Source organism: Taudactylus pleione, unplaced genomic scaffold, assembly GCF_031769625.1.
Source record: "Taudactylus pleione unplaced genomic scaffold, aTauple2 ptg000587l, whole genome shotgun sequence".
In the NCBI taxonomy this organism is placed as follows: domain Eukaryota; kingdom Metazoa; phylum Chordata; class Amphibia; order Anura; family Myobatrachidae; genus Taudactylus; species Taudactylus pleione.
The window spans coordinates 989,750-1,002,568 of NW_028284989.1; the positions used below are offsets into that span (position 1 = coordinate 989,750).

General features: G+C 47.5%; 1 long non-coding RNA gene across 6 annotated transcripts in view; it reads left to right on the forward strand.

The window, feature by feature from the left end:
- Positions 1–10,332: 10,332 nt before the first annotated feature.
- Positions 10,333–12,819, forward strand: part of LOC148481241 (uncharacterized) — a 72,741-nt gene continuing 70,254 nt past the window's right edge. For all 6 annotated transcript variants that reach the window (XR_015871927.1, XR_015871926.1, XR_015871929.1 and 3 more), the window contains exon 1: positions 10,333–10,864. This is a non-coding gene — a long non-coding RNA (uncharacterized LOC148481241). The remainder of the gene's footprint in view (positions 10,865–12,819) is intronic.

The following is a 12,819-nucleotide window of genomic DNA, read 5'->3' on the forward strand; positions in this document are numbered from 1 at the left end:
GCATCCTATTGCACATGTGCGGCCATCTGCCTGCGCAATTATCAGGGAGTCTGAGAGGAACTCTGGGGCTTTTTACGTAAAGGAGTCCATAGATGGCATTGCTTATAGTGCAGAAGCCCCTGATAGCTCCAAAAATATGGGGGAACAACATAGTGCATTAAAAAGTTTCACAATTTATTTGCAGAACACAGGTAATCCAAACATGCATACCAAAAGGTGGTGGATATAAAGATTATCATCGGCTACATTTAGTAAGTTGCAGACATCATACAATACCAGTGGTGTTACATTGTATGAGAATGATAGAAGATGCTAGACACAACTAAAATTTCCACACAGTATATGCACGTACGGGAACAGTAATCACGGCTATGGAAGGGAGATCCATGTATCTCTTCAGACAAGCAAGTGCCTAAATGTGGTGCCACCAGGGTAATGATCTGCAGGTTTGCAACACTGTTGGGGTGCTCTGAGGTGTGGGGCCCTAGACGGCTGCCTATGCTTCAGGCCACCTTTACTTGTCTTTAGCTATTCCCACTATCACCATCCCTAAGCAGCTCTTTTCCGTTTGAATGGGTTTGTATTGTGCATGTCTGCCAACTGTAATGTAATTTTTTTAAAATTAGCTCATTTTGTGTGGGAATCTGGACTCTCCGTTCATCAACATTTTAGGGAAGGCCAACCGGGACTCCAAGCACACTTACCTCCTCTCCTGGGACTCTTGGATTACAGGGAGTTCTGTCCCGGGAAAGAGCAGGGGACCATCCTGGCCCCGCCCCCCAGTGTCATAGTGCTGTGGCCCACGGGAGGTGGAGGTGGCCATGACAGTATGAATTGCTTTGTCGCGCAATACTCTTGCACTCCAAGCTGCTCTAGACAGCAGCTACAGATTTACATCCCTGTGTCTCTAGGCTATATGTTGTTTCTAGCTGGTTAAATAAACCTGACCTGGTTAAGTTGTACCATGTGTGGGCGTGCAACACACTTAACACTATTATTCACCAACACCCAGTCTGCTGAACCCAGACACGTCTTCCGCTGTGACATGCTGCTAACAGGCTACAGACACAATCCAGCAGCCATAAGTTAATAGGCTGCTTACTGCAGAGTCCTACCCCTGCTGCGCAATACACTGTTAATAAGTACGACTTGAAGTTTATTGAGAATGTGCGTCTGCATTTTCACAGCGTCCATCTTTTAAAATACCATACTGTATTAATGGAGTCAATACCAATGTCATACTGTAGAAGCCCAAAGCTTCATCTTATCGTTTCCATTAATAGTCTCCATCGTGCACTAGGTTAGGGGACACAATCCGGCTATAGTGAGTATTCTACTAAACCGTGAATGTAACCACTGGTAGTGCCATTGTACACTGACCCTGGATCTCTGTCCTGCCCTTTGCACTACAGCGGACAGGATGGCTGCTCTTGTCTTTATACATAAGATTGACTGTTCTTCTTTAGGTGTTGCATGTTTAGTCGTGTAATATCCTATTATCTGTGTTTTGGAATAACAGACCAATCCCTGCCATGTTCCCAGGGCTGGGCGGCACAGCAGTGACATCAGTAGACATCCCAACCAGGTGCTGATTTGTTCTTGGCCTGCCAACTTCTGGAGCGCTCACAGTTTGTATGCGGTAGATAGAAGGAAGAAACACAGACCACCTTGAAGACGGACAGGACCTGAACAGAGCAGGAGGGAAGCAGCACTGACTATCCGAGGAGGCCAGAAGGGGAACAGTGGATCTAGAGTAGGTGCAGGGATAGATTAGTCACCGATGGTGCAACTGGACCAGGTAGGGGGATCAGTGTCTGTTTGCCTTCATACAGAGAACCCCAGCCTGGGGCTCCTTACCATCTCACTTCTGCTCAGTCCCAGACTCCTCATACCTAGCTTCTTAGGGCTCAGACTAAGTGGGCCACCAGGCCTAGCCAGGTACCGGCACTAGGTCACAGATCCAGCCTCCTTGGCCCCAGGTCTCGCCCCAGTCTCATTAGCAATCGACCCAGTCCCGATAGGCACCAACTGTTTTTAACAGTAAGGTATGGTACTGTGTTGAATTGCTTTGCATGCATGCATTATTGCATATCGTACTCTATCATGACTATATTTTACTATATGCTGGTTGCATTGGGACGTTTTAGTCAGTAAGTTGTACTGTAGGATAGTGCACAACACTGAGTCTGTGGGTAGTATGCACAGTACAGGGATTAGTTGGTAATAAGGATATTGCCATGTGAACAGTCATATAGCAGATAGTCTCAGGCCTGGATTATCCACAAAGCAATGTAGGTACCTAAGGTCCAGTGTTTAATATGGGGCCCGACTGCCTTCTGACACTGGCATGTCCTTTAAAGTACAAGTCCAGATTAATAACCACCAGCCTGGTGTGGCGGCCTGCGAGAGGGTACTGTGGGAGGTTGAGTGTTATGATCGGGCTCCAGGGCCAGCTCTACCATTAGGCAGCTGCCTAGGGGCACATTGGTGCCTTGATGCATGTAGCAGGGACGACAAAGCCTGCAGTAGAGGTCCCTTCAGCTTTGACACTCCTTTGGGTGGTGTGATCGGGCGTATAAATACACACACACACATGGTCGGGGGAACCAACCAAATATCCTGCCTAGAGCTCCATGGAATAGAGATCCTGTATATTTTTGGCTTCCAGGGCTATGAAGGCCCAATCCTGTATATTTTTGGCTTCCAGGACTATGAAGGCCCAATCCTGTATATTTTTGGCTTCCAGGGCTATGAAGGCCCGATCCTGTATACTTTTGGCTTCCAGGGCTATGAAGGCCCGATCCTGTATATTTTTGGCTTCCAGGGCTATGAAGGCCCAGCCTCCCAATGATCTGTATGTAAAACTGATTTATACCGAGACATGGTGGAGTTAAACAGTGTTTCTGTCTGCTTGCTCTCACAGAAAGACACTGATCCAAGCACTTATGTCCTGTCAATAGCCACACTAACAACAAGCCAGCTGCCACTCAGGAGCTAATAAAGCCGCTGACATCGGCAAGTATACAACAGCTCTTTAAAGATTAGTAAAGTGGAGAGAAAGGGAGAAATGGATAACCTGTGAGATCTGCTCTTATTAACATTCAGACCGTCGCCTAAAACCAATTAGCTTTAAATGATTCATTACAGATTAATAGCAAAAATCCCAGAAGTCTATCTAGAAGTGGATCTTATGGAGAAGGTTCATGATTTTCTTTTTCAGTGTATCTTAAACATTAAGAAAAAGAAATAAATTTGAGTAGATTCTAAATTTTCCTATTCATCACGGATGTTTGCAAACTAGAACGGTGTATAATGAGGGCTCTACACTCTTGGTCTGTCAAAGCAAACCTGGAGGCAGCCATTATGTCTGCTGCACCTGGTTTAGGCACTGCATGGAGAGCAGGGGGGAAGCTGGGCTGTCTGTCACTCTGGGCAAAGGCAAAGATAGTAGTCACTCTCTACCTGTATAAATGCCATATAATGCAGAGAACGTCACAGTGACCAACATATAATACAGAGAGCAAGGGTGTCTTAAGAGAGGAGGGGGTTTGTGGGGCTTGTGTGCATTCCCCGTCCGGGGCCCCCTCCTCTCTCTTCGGCGGCCATCAGCTGAATGAAGCAGCTGACCGGCCACTGCAACATCAGTAGATTCTGGGCACTAGAGTGCAGGCCCACCAAGAGCCGTGGCAGGCCCCGGTAATAGGGGGCGTGGCCTAATCGTGGGAGGCGTGGTCACGAAGCGGCGCTGCGCGCTGGGGAGGGGGGGGGCGCTCTGAGCCCCCTCAGCCCGGCGCAAAGCCAGGGGGGGCGCGATCAGTGTGATCGCTCCCCCACACAGGCATAGGAGACTGCTCGTGGCTGCTGCTCAGCAGCCACGAGCAGTCTTCAACTGCAGCTCAGCACACGCTGTGTGCTGGGCTGCTGTGAGGGGGGGAGCGGCGCCGGGCCCCTCAGGAAGCCCGGGCCCGGGTAATCTGTACCCGCTCCCCCCCCTCTCTGCGCCCCTGCTAGAGTGTGCCCAGAGTCTACTGCGCATACGCAGATCGCCAGGGAAATGGCGTGCCCGCCATTTTTCAGATGTGTTCCTCAATGCGCAAAACGTCAGAAAAATGCCCACGTCGGCCATTTTCCGACGTTTTGAGCAGCACTGAGACACCCGACACAGGACCTCGGAGAGGTAAGTTTTCGATAATAAGGGAGCAGGGTGTGCGGTGCGGGCCCTTCCGGACCCTGCACCCATTATAGATACGCCCCTGACAGAGAGCATCAAAGTGACCGCAATATAATAGATATAGCATCTCAGTGACCACAAAATAATGCAGAGAACATCACAGTGACCGCCATATACAATAGAAAGCAGTGCAGTGACCGCCATATAATACATGGCTCATCGCAGTGAGCATCATAGAAACCCCAATGTAGAGAACATCAAAGTGACTGCCATATAATGCAGGGAACGCCAAAAGTACTGCCATGTAATACAGAGAACATCACAGTGACCAACATACAATACATAGAGCATGGCAGTGACTGCAATATAATGCAGAGAATGCCACAATTATGCCATATAGCGCAGAATATGCCACAGTGACTTCCATACTATACATAGAACATGACCTTATCCACCATAACGCAGAGAACATGTAACTGCCATATAATACAGAGAGCATTGCAGTTACCGTCATATAATACAGATACATAATACAGAGGAGTATGACCACCATCCAACACATAGATTCTTTTTGATCCCCTTACAATAGCATACCCTCGTCAATAATTAACCCTTCCTCAAAAAGTATTAACATCTTCAGCATCATCATAACCCCATTCAGTGCGATTATTCGTATTCGGTGTTTTACCGCATTTTCCATATGCACTATTGGTTGGCCGCCAGCGCTCCGTCTCCCATGCTGATCTGATTCTGTATCTGAATAGAAGATTTAACAGGCTTTCCTCTACAGAAAATAAAGGCTGGCACTGTCACTGCCCATACTGCTGTCACTGCCCATACTGATCCTTTATTCTAATGAATGATAGCTGTGGCAGAGACTGGCATAGGTTCGGCACACCACGGCAGAGGTTCTGAAAGCCCGGCAGAGATATTGTGTGTGGGAGCCTGGCACTGATACTGACATACTGTATGGGTTACGTTTGCAGAATAGAGATTAGACAGGGTGTTAGTAGCCGGAGAATGGCAGAGGTAATGCGGTTTAAGGAGGCTGGGACTGCAAATAGCATGTTGTATTGGGTCTGATTTTAATAAGGAAAGGCAATAAACATGTGGAAGACTCCGCATACCATCTGGACCATTTTCATGCTCTGTTTCATTACAAAGTTGCACCCACTCACCAAGACCTGCATCATCCCAAAACAACAGGTGCAAACCTCTTAACATTGGGGACTGGAGGCGTGGCCACGTAACAGAAGGGGTGTGACCACCAAGGGCGCTGAGAGGGTCGAGCATGTACTGATGCGGGCCTGTTGGAGGGATCCAGCAGGGGCCCAAGTGGGCAAATCAACCGTGCTTCTGGTATTATAGATGTTTATTTTTAGAGGGATGTGGCCATGCATCCTGGATTCGGCAACACCTGTTAAGTATCACCCGAGCACCACGGATGTCTCAACGGCCCTGTGAGACAGAGGGGCTGATTCAGACCCGCTCGCGAGCGCAGGACGCTCGCAAGCGGGTCGATGGTGCCCGAATGCGCTTGCGCACGACGGAGGGAGCTCCGTCGTGCGCATGCGCGAGACCCGGCGAGCGACGAGGAAGCCATTGCTCGGGGTCTCGCACCAAAGGGGGCGTGCTGTCGATGGTGAGTGTGGGCATGCCGGGGGTGTGGCTGCCAAACGGAGGCGTTCCCATGGGAACGCCTACCGTCTGGGTCGGCCCCACGGCAGCGAGACCCTACCGCAGGGTCTCGTCGCAAGCCCGATGGTCTTGACCATCGCGACCATCATCATGGACGCTCTCTATAGCTGTGGGTGGTAACCCACAGCTATGCGAGCGTCCAAGAGGCCGCTCCATTTTTAGGTAGGAGGGCACTGATTCAGAGCGTCCGGCTCTGAATCAGGCCCAGAGTCCTCAGAATGTCAGGAATACAACACTTTAAAGGAATTTATGTATCACACAGTGAAAAGAGTGGAGAAGTGGACAAGTGGGGAAGTTGCCCATAGCAACCAATCAGCTTTAAGGTAACATGTATCCAGAAGCGGATCAAGGAGGGACACCGGGAGCAATTTCCCCCCTGGCCGCGGCCCGAGTGATTGTGCACTTCATTTACATTAAGCTGTGCTGATGGCCGGCCAATGAGAAGTAAAAGCCAGATACCAGATATTAGTTATCTACAGTAGTACATTCTATAAAATGATAGCCATGTGAAGGTTTGCTAAATCTCCCCATAAGACTCTACATTCTGTCTTATAACTGCTGCTGAGGATGCGAGAACAGAGTGGATCTCACAGCTGCCAGACTCTGGACCTCAATCAGACCTGCTCGCAAGTGCTGAGCAATCGGAAGCGGGTCGATGTTTAGGCCCTACGCGTACGCAGCAGCCGCACTGCACGTGCACAAGCACTGGAGCGAGAGAGAAATTCTCTCACTCCGGAGCTCACTACAAAAGGGGTGGTAGGGTCTCGTGGCCGCAAGCCCCAGAGAGCTTCTGGCTCAAATAGAGCCGGAAGCTCTCTCACTGATATCATTGGTGATGTCAGTGGGGCCGTCCACAAATGGCAGGCGTTCGCTTGGGAACGCCTCCGTTTGTGAAGCCACCCCCCAGCCACGCCTGCAAAACGGGGCGAGCTGTCGATCAACATCGACAGCAGTCCCTTTTGTAGTGAGTCCCGGAGCGAGCGCTTTTTGCACTTGCCCGGGGGCTCGCACACCGCGCATGCACACTGGGCCACCATCGACCCGCTTGCGAGCGGGTCTGAATCAAGCCCATGGTGCGGTTTATGTTGAACACGTTTAATTAGCAGCATTTGTGGTGAAACCAGCCTTGAGAACAGTCACTTCACAATGAAAATTAACATTTAAATATCTAAATAATTCTAGAACAATATGGAGTCTATTTACTAAGCAGCGTTAGGAGACAAAGTGAAATGAGATAAGGTATCAGCCAATCAGCTCTTAACTGCCGTCACACAGGCTGTGTTTGAAGAATGACAGTTGGGAGCTGATTGGCTGGTACTTTATCACTTTCACTTTGTCTCCTAACACTGCTTAGTAAATAGACTCCTATATATTGTTGGCAGGACTACTTCAGTGCTCCTCTAACCTACTATGGTTGCTCTTGCATAACCAGAGATTAGGCTAATACTGTGTACAAACTTGGCATTTGGAGTATGATATTTGCTGCTGCTTTGTACTTAACTGTTAGTCTAGATACATTGGATATGAAGAATTAAAATTCCTCCGAGGCACAGGTTCCACTTCCCCCGATCCAGGCAACACTACTTATGTGGGTAATTAGAATTTTTGGCAGAGCAGTTTGACGCGGTCTAGAGTACGCAGTACACAGAGCTCATAATTATGTGCCTGTACTACCTCCCACGCCGTCAGTGCTGCACTGTATATAAATAGAAGGTTATTACGGGATAATGCAGCCTGTACTTTCTAAGTCATGTTATTCAGCAATGTACCTCACTGACCATTACGGGGCCTATGTATCAAAGCTTGATGAGAGATAAAATTGTGAAACAAAACGTATTAACCAATCAGCTTTGAAGTAACATTTATTAAGTACAGTCTATAAAATAATAGGTAGAAGCTGTTGGTTGCCATGGGCAACTTCTCCAGTGGTCCGCTTCACTAAGTTTTTCACTGCTTGATAAATAAACCTTAGATCTATACTTTAAGATAAAATATGCTTTCCTGTACTGAGCATGCACACAAAATAATGTTTACGTTACATATATAGGCCCCTATGCCAGAGGTTCCCAAACGTCCTCAAGGCACCCTAACGGCAGGGTCGGACTGGCCCACAGGGATAGTATACGGGGGAAATCCCTGGTGGTCCCTATTGACTGAGGACTCCACCCCTTCGTATAGGGGTGGAGCAGGATCATAGATGAACTTGGGTTCTTGATTTGTTTCTGTGGAAACTACACCAACATTATCCCTCCTACCAATCAAAATGGGTAATCCTGACACACCCCTGTGCCCTCTTTTGCATGTCATCTCTAATGTATGGCCAAGTCCATCTGGTGTGGCTGGCCACATCCTTTAGCTCGGGCCCCTACCACTGCATTCACTGGTGGGCCAAGTCCGACACCTGCCGAACGGTCCAGGTTATAAGGATAGCCTTGGTTCAGCACAGATGGTTAAATCAAAAGACTGAGGTACTAATTAGGTCACCTGTACCCATACATGTTTATCCTTAAAACCTGGACGGCTAGGGTGCCTTGAGGACCAAGTTTGGGCACCTCTGCGCTGTGCAGTTTCAGATGCATCTTACACTAATGACTCCTTCTGCTTAGAATGAACAGTAAAGATGCATTCATGTTAATGCCACTGAGTCAGGCCTGGGCACAGCCACATACATGCCTGTCAGGGGCTGGTGGAAGGCTGGTGCTACAATCAGTGCTGCAGCTTATGATCATCATCAGCACGACCTTTGCAGCTTAAGGAAAAAAAATGTTTTTCAAAAAGTTTTAAAAAGTCACGGAACATCGATGGCCGTTTCCGATCCAATCCCGAGATCGGACGCCTGATGTATGGGGTTCTTTAGAATCCAGAGTAAGTACGCTCCAGAAACATCTGATAATGGGCCTGATTCTTTAAATGTTTGTATTCACATTGTGATCGCATCCTGAAATAAGGACGCCAACTTCCCCTTACTCACATGCGTATACTAGGGGAACATAACAAAACCATCGGTAACATCAGACCCATACGCACACTTGCACAAGCCCTGACCTTACTCAGAAGTTGCTAATATCCACGCACGCTATCAGTGCTATGGCTGCTTCTAGCCACGCAGTAGCTAATTTATGCCCGCCCCTGCACTGGCACACCTGCGTTCGCCCGACCACCCCCCATCACCACCCACAAACGGCACTTCCTGTCAATAACTCTGCTCTGGATCTGCGTAGCAGTTTCCATGGCAATTGCTAGATCGAGCATGCGCGAGCCGAAAGCACTCTAGGGCTTGCGGCAACGAGACCCTACCATAAGGGTCTCGTCGCAAGCCCGATGGTCGCAATGGTCTTGACCATCGCAACCATCTTCCTGGCCGCTCGCTATAGCTGTGGGTGGTCACCCACAGCTATGCGAGCGGCCAGGAGGCCGCTCTAAAAACACAGAAGGCCGGCCCTGATACAGAGCGAGTGCTCTGTCAGAGCATCCGGCTCTGAATCAGGCCCTGTGTTCCTTGCTGAATCAGGCCCAATGTCAGCTCCATTAGCTTCAGTTGGTCTCCTGGCAACCAGCTAGGTGTGCAAGCTAGGCGTCACCACTCTGCGCTGCATTCTTTCTGACTCCTGATCAGGGTGCTTTTGCTCCACTATTAGTGATTGGTTGCTCAGGGCTCGATTCAGACCCGCTCGCTAGATGCGTTTGCACGCACCCAGCTTATGCAAATCCGGCCAACCGATAGCAAGGCAGGCAATCGCATGGCAAGGCATTAGCATGCCCACTATGTCTTGGCGTGCGATCACATAGTGTATGCAGATGCCCACCAGTCTGTCTTAAGACGCCCACTTGTGCACGTCACCTCCAGGAAGTGTATGTAACCATCGGTAGATCGAGTACCCTACCGCAAGCACTTCAGTGTAAAATCCAGCCAGGTGACGTGTACTATGACGCTGCCTATAAATTATGCACGCCTCTGAACAGCGTTAAGACACTCAGGCACATCTGCGTTCGCACCTCCACTCCCCCGTTATTAATGGCCAGCCCCTGTCACCACCCACAAACGGCTTCTCCTGTCACTCACTTTGCTGGGCTGTCAATGCGCAGCGAGCAAACGCTTCCCGATCTCTAGCACTGGTTTGCTCACGTGCTCTGTGATGCGTATGCATGCGCACAATGTGAAAATCGGGCAGCTACGAGCAAACGCATCCTAGAAAGCAGGTGTGAGTCAGGTCCTCAGCCTTTAGGCCCCCATACATCAGAGATTGTTTGCAGCAAATCTGTAATGGATTGTGCATAAAAATCTTTCCCTTTTTCAATCGATTGTGGCAATCTGCAATCGATTGAAAAAGGGAAAAATTTTTTATACACAATCGATTGCAAATTGCAGAGTTGCTGATGTATGGGGGCCTTTTATTGGGCTTTCTCTGTCGGCTTGGCTGATTGTAGCCTGTCAGTCCCAGATTCTCCACCTGTCTCATTACACAGGTGACTGCAATTATAAATTACGTAAGAAGGAAGTCTAGAAGCAGAGCATTATGTACCTGATGGAAAGGGTCAAGTTGGAGGGTAGTCTGTCCTACTGAATACTTGCTCAAGCATGGTTACTGCATCCAGCTACTGTGATATCCAGAAAACCTGTGTTTCTACAGCTACTTCAGCATATCTGCTTATCATTGTTGCAACATTCAGCTACGCTACTTCTGCCATTCTGAATACCTGCTCAGCATTATTACTGCATTCAGTGGCTTGTGATGCCCAGGAAAACCTGCTCAGCATTTCTACAGCATTCAGCTATTTGAGCCATTCAGAATACCTGCATGCCATTCAGATACTTGCGATATCCAGAAAACCTGCTCAGTGATGCTACAGTATTTGGCTACTTGTGCCATTCAGAAAACCTGTTCAGTATTGTTATGGCATCCAGCTATCTGGGATATTTGGAAAACCTGCTCAACACTCCTACACAGTATCTCCAGTCTTCTTCAGTGCCATCTAGTTGCTCCTATGTACCAGGTACATTTATTATAGAAGTGCATTTAGCTGATGTTCTAAGATATATGTTTAACTACAGTGTCCTGTTCCCTTTAACCACACGTGTCAGTGATCTTAAACCTGTATTTCTCAGAGTATAAGTCCTGGGGGCAATAGCGTACCACCGAACCCTGACATTTGTGGGAAATGGGCTAATATAGGTGAATAGCTAGTCAAATCAGTTCTGCAAGTTCAGGATGACAGACATTAATAACAATAAAGCTGGCCATACACTAGACCAGTGTTGGCTAACCTTGACACTCCAGCTGTTATGGAACTAGATAACCCAGCATGCACTGCTACAGTTTTGCTATTAGGGCATGCTAAAACTGTGGCAGGGCATGCTGGGATATATAGTTCCACAACAGCTGGAGTGTCAAGGTTAGCCAACACTGCACTAGACCAACTTTCATCCAACTAGTTGATTGGTTGGAATGAAAATCTGGTAAGGTATGGGAGTAAATGATGATCAGCAATTTGCTCCTAAATGCAAGAAAACAGATAAAAATGGTCGTTCAGACAAGTTTGTTAAATGTTTGATCTAAACAATTTGTTAAAACAGTTTTTGTCCATTTCCGGTGTTTGGGAGCAAATTGCTGATCATCATTTGCTTTTCATACCTTACCAGATTTTCATTCCAACCAATCAACTAGTTGGCTGTAAGTTGGTCTAGTGTGTGGCCAGCTTAAGGCTATGATAAGACACCACCCCCATCCCTCCCCCGGTGCACAAGTGTGTTCTTTCCTATTTAAAACATTTTAAAGATCCACAGGTCCGTATTTTCTTAGGAAATCTGGGTCACTGAACACGTGAGCCCCCTTGCCTAGGAAAAAACAAGTTGGGTGCTGAAAACCTTTAGTGGTCCCTGTCCTCCCAACACCTGTGCCCAATGGGTGTAGAAGTAATAAAGTTAATGGATAGCATGGTATCATGTGTTCTGTATGTTCTATCAATGAACTACATTGTATGAATCAGGGCGGCTCTTTCACTCTTATAACCAATCAGAGCACAGCTGCTCTGGTTAGTTACTGATAGGCCGTTTCTTTGTACCTCTGTTCTGCCTGGGTCGTCTTCATTTGTCTGTCATGATTCATCTATTTATTGACTTGTCCTTACTGTACCCTCTTGATTCACAGGTTCTGATTGTGTGGGGTGACACTTTTTGATGTCTGTCTTATGCTTCTTCTGTGTCTGTATACTTACCTTGTATTGTGCCTAAGGGCTATATTTACTAATGGTCAAATTAAAATTGATTAACATCGATGTTTCTGTGGCTAAATCTCACATTCACTAATGCTTAAAAAAAACTGAATCAAATATTGTCTGTTAGTAAATGTGTGGTGTAGCCCGAGAAACACACAATCGATGTTGATCGATTTTGACCAATTTTTAAATCGGTTAAAATCGACCTTTTAGTAAATATACCCGTGTACTATTGTATTACCATGTGGAAAACCCCTTTCTGAAACAACCTTTGTCTTATGACATGGAGGACAGCTGATCGGGACCATAAACTGCAATGTACCAACAAGTTATAGTCCAGATGGTCCAACCACCAGCATGAGGATTTGATAGATACCTTCCTGGAGAGAGCATATTTTATTTCCTAACAGCGGCATACAAGCGAGGACCACATTGGGGGAGAGCACTCATTTGAAGGGGCTACAATGTAACTTTTTATTTGTTTAAACAAATAAAATGCATACTCCTCTACTAGAGAAACCTATTTTGCAGTTATACTGTAACTCTCACTAGCAACACATTCTCCCCCTTTACAGCAGCATATTCTCCCCTTTCTAATGTAGTAGTACATGCACCCCTCTCGTCCATGTAGCAACACATTGACCACCCAACTACCCCTCCTCCTTCCCCCATCCCTGGTAGAAACACTGTAGCAGGATGTTCTACCCTCTCGTGCCCATAGCAAATCATTCTCC